Here is a 7920-nt window from a genome sequence, read left to right as displayed (position 1 = left end):
CAATAGGCACGAAGATCAAAATGACAAAAAGATTGGGCGGCAGTCTAATTTGAACTATATATACAAAAGACAAGAAAAACCGCCCAAAAACTGCAAGTTTTCAATTTTGTACGCAATGGATCGTCTCGTACGATCGTGGATCATCCTGGACGATTTTACTTAAAGTGCCAGAAGCGAACCTAATGTATATTGGTACGAACAATGTTCGTACACGCTCATCATCCCGTACGAACTATGTTCGTATGATACGAAACGGTTATTTCATAGGTCGGTTTCAAAAAATTCTACAGGACGTAACCAACTGACGTAAGTTGGTTCAGTTCGTCCTAGGACGAACAAGTTTCATCTTGGGACGATTTTAAACAAAGAGTTTCATCCAGGGACGAAAATATATTTCGTCCTGTACGATCTCATCCAGAGAGTTTCGTCCAGGGATGAAAATTAATTTCATCCTGTACGATCTCATACAGAGAGTTTCATCCTAGTACGAACCTTATTTTTCATCTGGAAGAACATTGTGAGTGAGAATCCCGAGAGTTTCATCCCGGGATGAATATTAAATTCATTCTGGATGAATAGGACTTAGAAAATTTTCTCCTCGCATGTTCAATCCGTTGCTCTTCTGAGGGGCTAATTGACATGATCGTCCAGTACGAAGAAAGTTCGTCCCGTACAATCAATTCACAAAAATTATCCCCTAAGAGTGTGTGTTGTGATTTTTTCACTCAATTACAATCACTCCCTTTCATGTAAAAAAATATGATTTACAAATGAATAGTTTGAATACTTCATCGCTTGGAGTTGATTTTCTTGAAATGTTAGTACACACTAGACGAAAAAAATAAAACTTTTAAAAACTGTTAGGAGATATATAAAAACAATAATATTTGAAATCATCAAAAGAATACAAGTTACATGAATATAAAACATGCAAATAGCAACTCTCTCTATAATAACCTGACTAGAGCAGATATTGCTACTTTTATCCGAATTATTAAGATCCATAATGTTTCAGATCTATTTTCATGATTTATGATTTTGATGATAGCAAATACTTCTATTTCTCTACGATAGACTTATTTACTAACATTTCAGGTCCACACGATCAGACTGTAATTTGGAACCAACTCAAGATTGGGTAGACTAGGTCTGAGTCAGTTTGTACACTTCTTCCTTTCTTGAGTCTATTGTATTTGGTGTGGCTCCTGATGCTTTATAACTTAGAAGATTTTCTAACTGTTCCCTAGAGTTTACTGTTTTTGGTAACATCATCTGGGACGATATTTATATCAGCCTGGATGATCTGTTTAAAAGAAGAAACCCTAATTAGGGCATCCTCATTAAAAAAGCCGTCATTATGAAAAACACATCGTCCTGGATGATTTTGTATCGGCCAAGACTATAGGCTCAAAATAGAAAGAATCCGTCGCCAGATTTATTTAGGAATTACTTATTTTTGGACATCGTCCAGGTGGATCGTCCAGGACTATAAAATATCGTCCAAGACGATCCAGGGAAAATTTTCCAAAATTTCTCTGGAATTTAAGGAAAGAAATTATGACTTGATTGCACGATCAAATTGTCCTAGACGATCGCAAAATCGTCCAGGCCGATACGCTGAACGATTGGATATCAGATAGTTGTTTTTCAGGGCGATGTTCAGGATGATATTCCACGATTTGTTCTGATCGTCCAGGACGATATATTATCATCCTGGATGATATGAAAAAACTTCTTCTGATCACCTTAAATCATCCCGGCTGATTGGGCTTAAATTGTACTGATCGTACAGGATGATAATATATTAGTATCGTCTTGGACAATAATGTCAGCAACTTGCATTAATGAGCTCGTTTTGAGATGTTCTATTTAAGCTATGATATGACACTTTATAAGTGTCTTTGGCAGCCATTATAGCTTCATTCTTTTGTGAGAAACTTGAAGAGAGAGCTTGAAAGGGAGTGAGGGGAGTTTGAGAGAGGGAGAAGATCCTGTGAGGGGGGACTCAAGGGAGTATGGAGGGGGTTCCACACAGTTGCTCTGCAAGCTCGCACTTGAATACCATCGGATTCAAGGCTTGTCTCGAGGGAAGTTCACCAAAGAAGAAGATCTCTTTGGTGTCAAAGGACCTGGAGACTCCGCCGCACCGGGGAAGGTGGAAGTGATTTTGTAAGGGCTTCTCCGCCTAGCTGTGGGGGCTAAAGGAGAGTCACGTTGGTAGTGCAATACTTGGAAGGTGCCTCCAAGGAGTGGTCGTAGGTCAAAGTTTGACCGAACTACTATAAATCTGGTGTGTTCTTTCCATTATTACTTTCGCATTTAATTCCGTATTTGGTTTTCTTTATGGTGACATTGGTTTTGATTTGTGTTTTGATTGAAATAATTTTTTTTTCCAATTCACCTCTCTCTCTTAATTAGCATCGGGACTAGTTCATAGGGCCTAACATCCATAACAAACTTTCAAGTGGTATTAAAGCACTTTCTAGTGTCATTTGAGCACTTTCAAGTGGTATCAGAGCACTTTTTAGTGTCATCTAAGCACTTTCAAGTGGTATCAGAGCCGTTTTAAAAAAAAGTATGTTTTTTAAAGCTTTTGAATTTTGATCCATGGCTAATTTTTCAAATCATAATATTGCAGAAGGTTATTCAATCACCAGGCCACCTTTGTTTGAAAATATTACATTTAATTTTTAGAAAATTTGCATGTCTATTTTTTTGTAATCGATTGATTTCCGCATGTGACATATGATTTTAACTGACAATTCATCACCGTCATGTATTTTAGATGGAATTAAAACTGACATTCCTTTTAGTTAATGGAATAGAGGTGAACGAATCGATGCTCAATTGAATGCAAAATCTTTAAATTGCTTTTTCTGTGTTTTAAATTCTAAAGCTTTTATGTTAGTATCCACGTGCACTACTGGTAAAGAAATTTGGGATAAACTACACACCATATACAAAGGCATTAGTGAAATCAAGCAATCCAAGTTGAATATGTTAATGCATGATTATGAATTATTTTCTATGAAACCTTATGAGACAATCTTAGAGATGTATACTAGGTTTATCCAAATTATAACATCATTGCATGTTTAGGAATAGAATTTTCAAATTTTAAAAAAGTTAATAAAATTCTTTGTTATTTACTTGACAAATTTGATTCCAAAGTTATTGCTATTTGTGAATCAAAAGATTTGAATGAATATTCTATTGATAATTTGATTGGCTCACTCATTGCCTACGAGCAAAGTCTGGGTCAAAGACTTTTGGATGTAGGTGAAGCGATAGTGCAAAAAGCTGAAGATACGAAAAGAGATAGCTTAGTTGGTGCCGAATGCAATGACTTGTCAAGCAAATCACAAAGCTCACCAAAGCATAAGCAAAAATGGAAAAAGGTAAAAATGGTAAAGATGTTCATATTTGTTCTGACATTATTTGCTTTCGATGTAGGAAGCCTGGACATATGAAAAATTAGTGCCCTAATTTAAGAATTCTTCCAGCAAAAGAAAAGGGTAAGGAGAAGCAAAATTTAATCTGGGGAAATAATGAAAAGCAAAAAATCTCATGGGCAGACCTGTTTTCTGAAGCATCGAATCAGGAGAAAGATAATGTTTAAAAGCCTTGTTATGTTTTTGTGTTGTGTTTTGTTTTTTTGTTATTTTTGAATTTTTTTTATTTTTGGTTTTATTTTGTGTTTTTGTTTTTGTTTATTCTTTAATTTTTTTACTTATTTTCGTGGAATTTTTTCTCTGATCAACACATACATTCACTTTTCTAAAAATGAAAAATCTACTTCCTATTTTTTTTGAAAACTTTGGTAAGTTGTGATTGACTTCTCTAAAAACAGTCAATAGAAGAAAACTCATATTTTTGACTCTCAATCTCTATTTCCTAAAAGAGGTTATTTTACTTTTGATTTAAAATCTTTTTCATATTTTAAGTTAGTCTTTGAAACTAAAATTTTTTATCTCCTTACATTTTATATATCGCATAGAGATCTTTTACAAGTTGTTGAATCTAACTCATAATTTTCTTAATCAAGAATTCACTTTATCAATAGGATGGGTTTACTTTTGTTTTTAAGATTTCAGAAATGTAGCATATTAAAAAAAAAAATTGGCCAATGATGCCAAAAATAAAAGATGCGCAAATATGTCAAATTGAAAAATATACACAATGTGTATAAAAAATCAAAAGATAAAGAGCGCCATTCAAATTGACAAGAGGTATAAAATGAGCCCACAAAGTTTAATGTTTACCATTCTTGTACTTCTTAATAGCTTAAGAAAACCCTTGATATTTTCGATACTTGAGTTTGAAAATCTTGATTCCCGATTCAGCAATTTGTGCATTAATCTTATATCTTTCTTTCTCTAATTTATCTTATGATTTAGATATTGAATTAAAAAGTTTTTGAGCCTTTTTAAAAAAATTGAGTTTGGATTATCAAATTCTGAATTTCTAACCTTTTATGGGCTATGCATTATCAATCCAATTCTACTAAGTTTTTGATTAAATCCAAGAGGTAAATTCTTATGTTAAGAATATTTGTTTTTTCACTAGATTAGGGAACGTTTTTATCTTTTGTTCATTTTGTTTTTTGTTTGTGCCTCCTCTCTTTTTTATAATGTCAAAATGGGAGAACGTACTGTTGAATTTGTATCTTTTTTTTTTCTTTTTCAAAAAAATTTAAAACAACAAAAATATTTTTATCTCCCTTTTTTTAAAGTGTTATTCTAGTGAGGGGGAGATTAGGAAAAAATGTTTCTTTTTTATAAATTCAAATTATAATGTTTGTCATCATCCAAAGGGGGAGATTATTACGGATCTATTTTCATGATTTATGATTTTGATGATAGCAAAAATTTCTATTTCTTTATGACAGACTTATTTACTGACATTTTAGGTCCACACGATCAGACTGCAATTTGGAACCAGCTCAAGATTGGGTAGACTATGTTTGAGTCAGTTTGCACACTTTTTTCCTTTCTTGAGTTTATTGTATTTGGTGTGGCTCCTAATACTTTGTAACTTAGAAGATTTTCTGATTGTTTCCTAAAGTTTACTATTTTTGGTAACATCTTTCGGGACGATATTTATATCTGCCTGGACGATCTGTTCAAAAGTAGAAACCCTAATTAGGGCATCCTCATTAAAGCAGCCATCATGATGCAAAACACATCGTCTTGGACGATTTTGTATCAGCTAGGACGATAGGCTCAAAATAGAAAGGATCTGCCACCAGATCTATTTAGAAATTACTTATTTTTGGACATCGTCCGCGTGGATCGTCCAGGACTATAAAATATCGTCCAGGATGATCTAGGACAATTTTGCCAAAATTTTTCTAGAATTTAAGGAAAGTAATTATGACTTGATTGCATGATCAAATCATCCTGGACGATCGCAAAATCGTCCAGGCCAATACGATGGATGATTGGACATCAGACAGCTATTTTTCAGAGCGATGTTCAGGATGATATTCCACGATTTATTCTAATCGTCCAGGACGATATATTATCATCCTGGATGATATGAATAAACTTCTTCTGATCATCTCAAATCGTCCCGGCTGATTGGGCTTAAATTGTACTGATCGTACAGGTCGATATTAGTATCGTCTTGGACGATAATATCGACAACTTGCATTAATGAGCTCATTTTGAGATCTTCTATTTAAGCTATGACATGACACTTTGTAAGTGTCTTTAACAACCATTTTAGCTTCGTTCTTTTGGGGGAAACTTGAAGAGAGAGCTTGAAAGGGAGTGAGGAAGGGGTGGAGTTTGAGAGAGGGAGAAGATCCTATGAGGGGATTCCACACGGTTGCTCCGCAAGCTCGCATCTGAATACCGTCGGATTTAAGGCTTGTCTATAGGGAAGTTCACCAAAGAAGAAGATCTCTTTGTTGTCAAAGGACCCTGCGACTCCGCCGCACCGGGGAAGGTGGAAGTGATTTTGTAAGGGCTTCTCCGCCTAGCTGTGGGGGCTAAAGGAGAGTCACGTTGGTAGTGCAATACTTGGAGGATGCCTCCAAGGAGAGGACGTAGGTCAAGGTTTGACCGAACCACTATAAATCTGGTGTGCTCTTTCCTTTATTTCTTCCGCATTTAATTTCTGCATTTGGTTTTCTTTGTGGTGACATTGGTTTTGATTGAAAGAATTTTTTTTTTCCAATTCATCTCTCTCTCTTAATTAGCATCGGGACCAGTTCATAGGGCCTAACATACCTAACGAACTTTCAAGTGGTATCAGAGTACTTTCTAGTGTCATCTGAGCACTTTCAAGTGGTATCAGAGAACTTTTTAGTGTCATTTGAGCACTTTCACACTAGAACAATGTCTTGTTCCACTTTATCAGTTATATCTCCTTCCAGATTTACAAATTCCTCTTCTAGTTGATCAGCCACTTCACCTAGAACCCTTGGGATATCCTGTTTAGAGCTTTTACCAAAGCCAACTTCCATAATACTATGATCTTCCTGTACAACCCTTATTGGAATACTAGATTTCTTAACATATCTGGCAGTATTTGATTTGATCATCTTGTTGCCCATCTTGAAATTTCTCCTCTTCTTATTATTTAACCATAATCCATGGACCATAAGTAGGTTCATTAAAAACCGCTTGAGTTCTTCCCATTTCATTCCTTCTATTACTATCATCAGAAACATTTGTAACTTTCTGATTATTTTCTTTCAGCACACATTCAATCTCCATATGTCCAATGTTCCCACAACCAAAGAAAAAATTTGATACCTCCTCATATTCCACCACTTGGAAGAACCTTCCCGCTATGCTGTCCACCCAAACACCAAATGGAAGAGGTTGATCAAGCCTTATTCTTACACAAACTCTGGCAAACTCTCTTCTGTTAAGATAGTTGCTATTTGCATGTTTTACACTTTTGCAACTTGTATAGTTTTGATGATTCCAAACATTATTGTTCAAATGTGTAGTTATCTCCTAAGAATATTATTGTTCAATTCTTCCTTCTAGATTCTTGTGAGAAGATCTGTCAAGGAGATCCAGTTCGCTGCCGACACTTGGAGAGTGTGAACAGTTGAAGGGTTCGCTGCCTACACTTGGAGAGTGTGAACAGCCGAAGGGTTCGCTGCCTACACTTGGAGAGTGTGAATAGCCATTGAGTGAATAAAAACATACACACACACATAAGGAGATCATATAAAATTTATACTGATCGTACGGGACGATATTAGTTCGTACGGGACGATCAGACAGTTATCTCCTTAAGATCACATGGAACGAAAAGGAACTGGCCAGAAAAATTTTCTAAGTCCTATTTGTCTAGGACGAAATTAAAAATCGTCCGGGATGATTTGTTCTCTGTAATATTTTCGTCCAGACGAAATTAAATTATCGTACATGACGAGTTGCTCTCTGTCAGATTTTCTTCCAGACAAAATTAAATATCATCTAGGACGATCTTGTCTCTGTAAGATTTTCGTCCAGACGAAATTAAATTATCGTATATGACGAGTTGCTCTCTGTAACATTTTCATCCAGACGAAATTAAATATCATCCAGGACGATCTGGTCTCTGTAAGAATTTCGTCCGGACGAACCCATTTTCGTCCAGACGATACAAACAACTTAGGATGGTTTTTTCTGCAGTTTTTGGAACCGACCTTATAATAACCGTTCATACCGGACGAACTTGGTTCGTACGAGATGATCAGCTTGTACGAAAACATTTCGTACACATATAAAAAGAGGTTCGTTTCAAGGCTTTTAAGTAATATCGTCCAGGATGATCCACGATCGTACGGAACGATCCACTACGTTCATAATTGAAAACTTGCAGTTTTTGGGCGGTTTTTCTTGACTTTTGTATATATAGTCCAAATTAGACTGCCACCAAATCTTTTTGTCATTTGATCTTCGAGCCTTTTGAGAG

This window comes from Dendrobium catenatum, unplaced genomic scaffold (genome assembly GCF_001605985.2).
Source record: "Dendrobium catenatum unplaced genomic scaffold, ASM160598v2 fragScaff_scaffold_1023, whole genome shotgun sequence".
Taxonomy (NCBI): domain Eukaryota; kingdom Viridiplantae; phylum Streptophyta; class Magnoliopsida; order Asparagales; family Orchidaceae; genus Dendrobium; species Dendrobium catenatum.
This window is presented reverse-complemented; position numbering follows the sequence as displayed.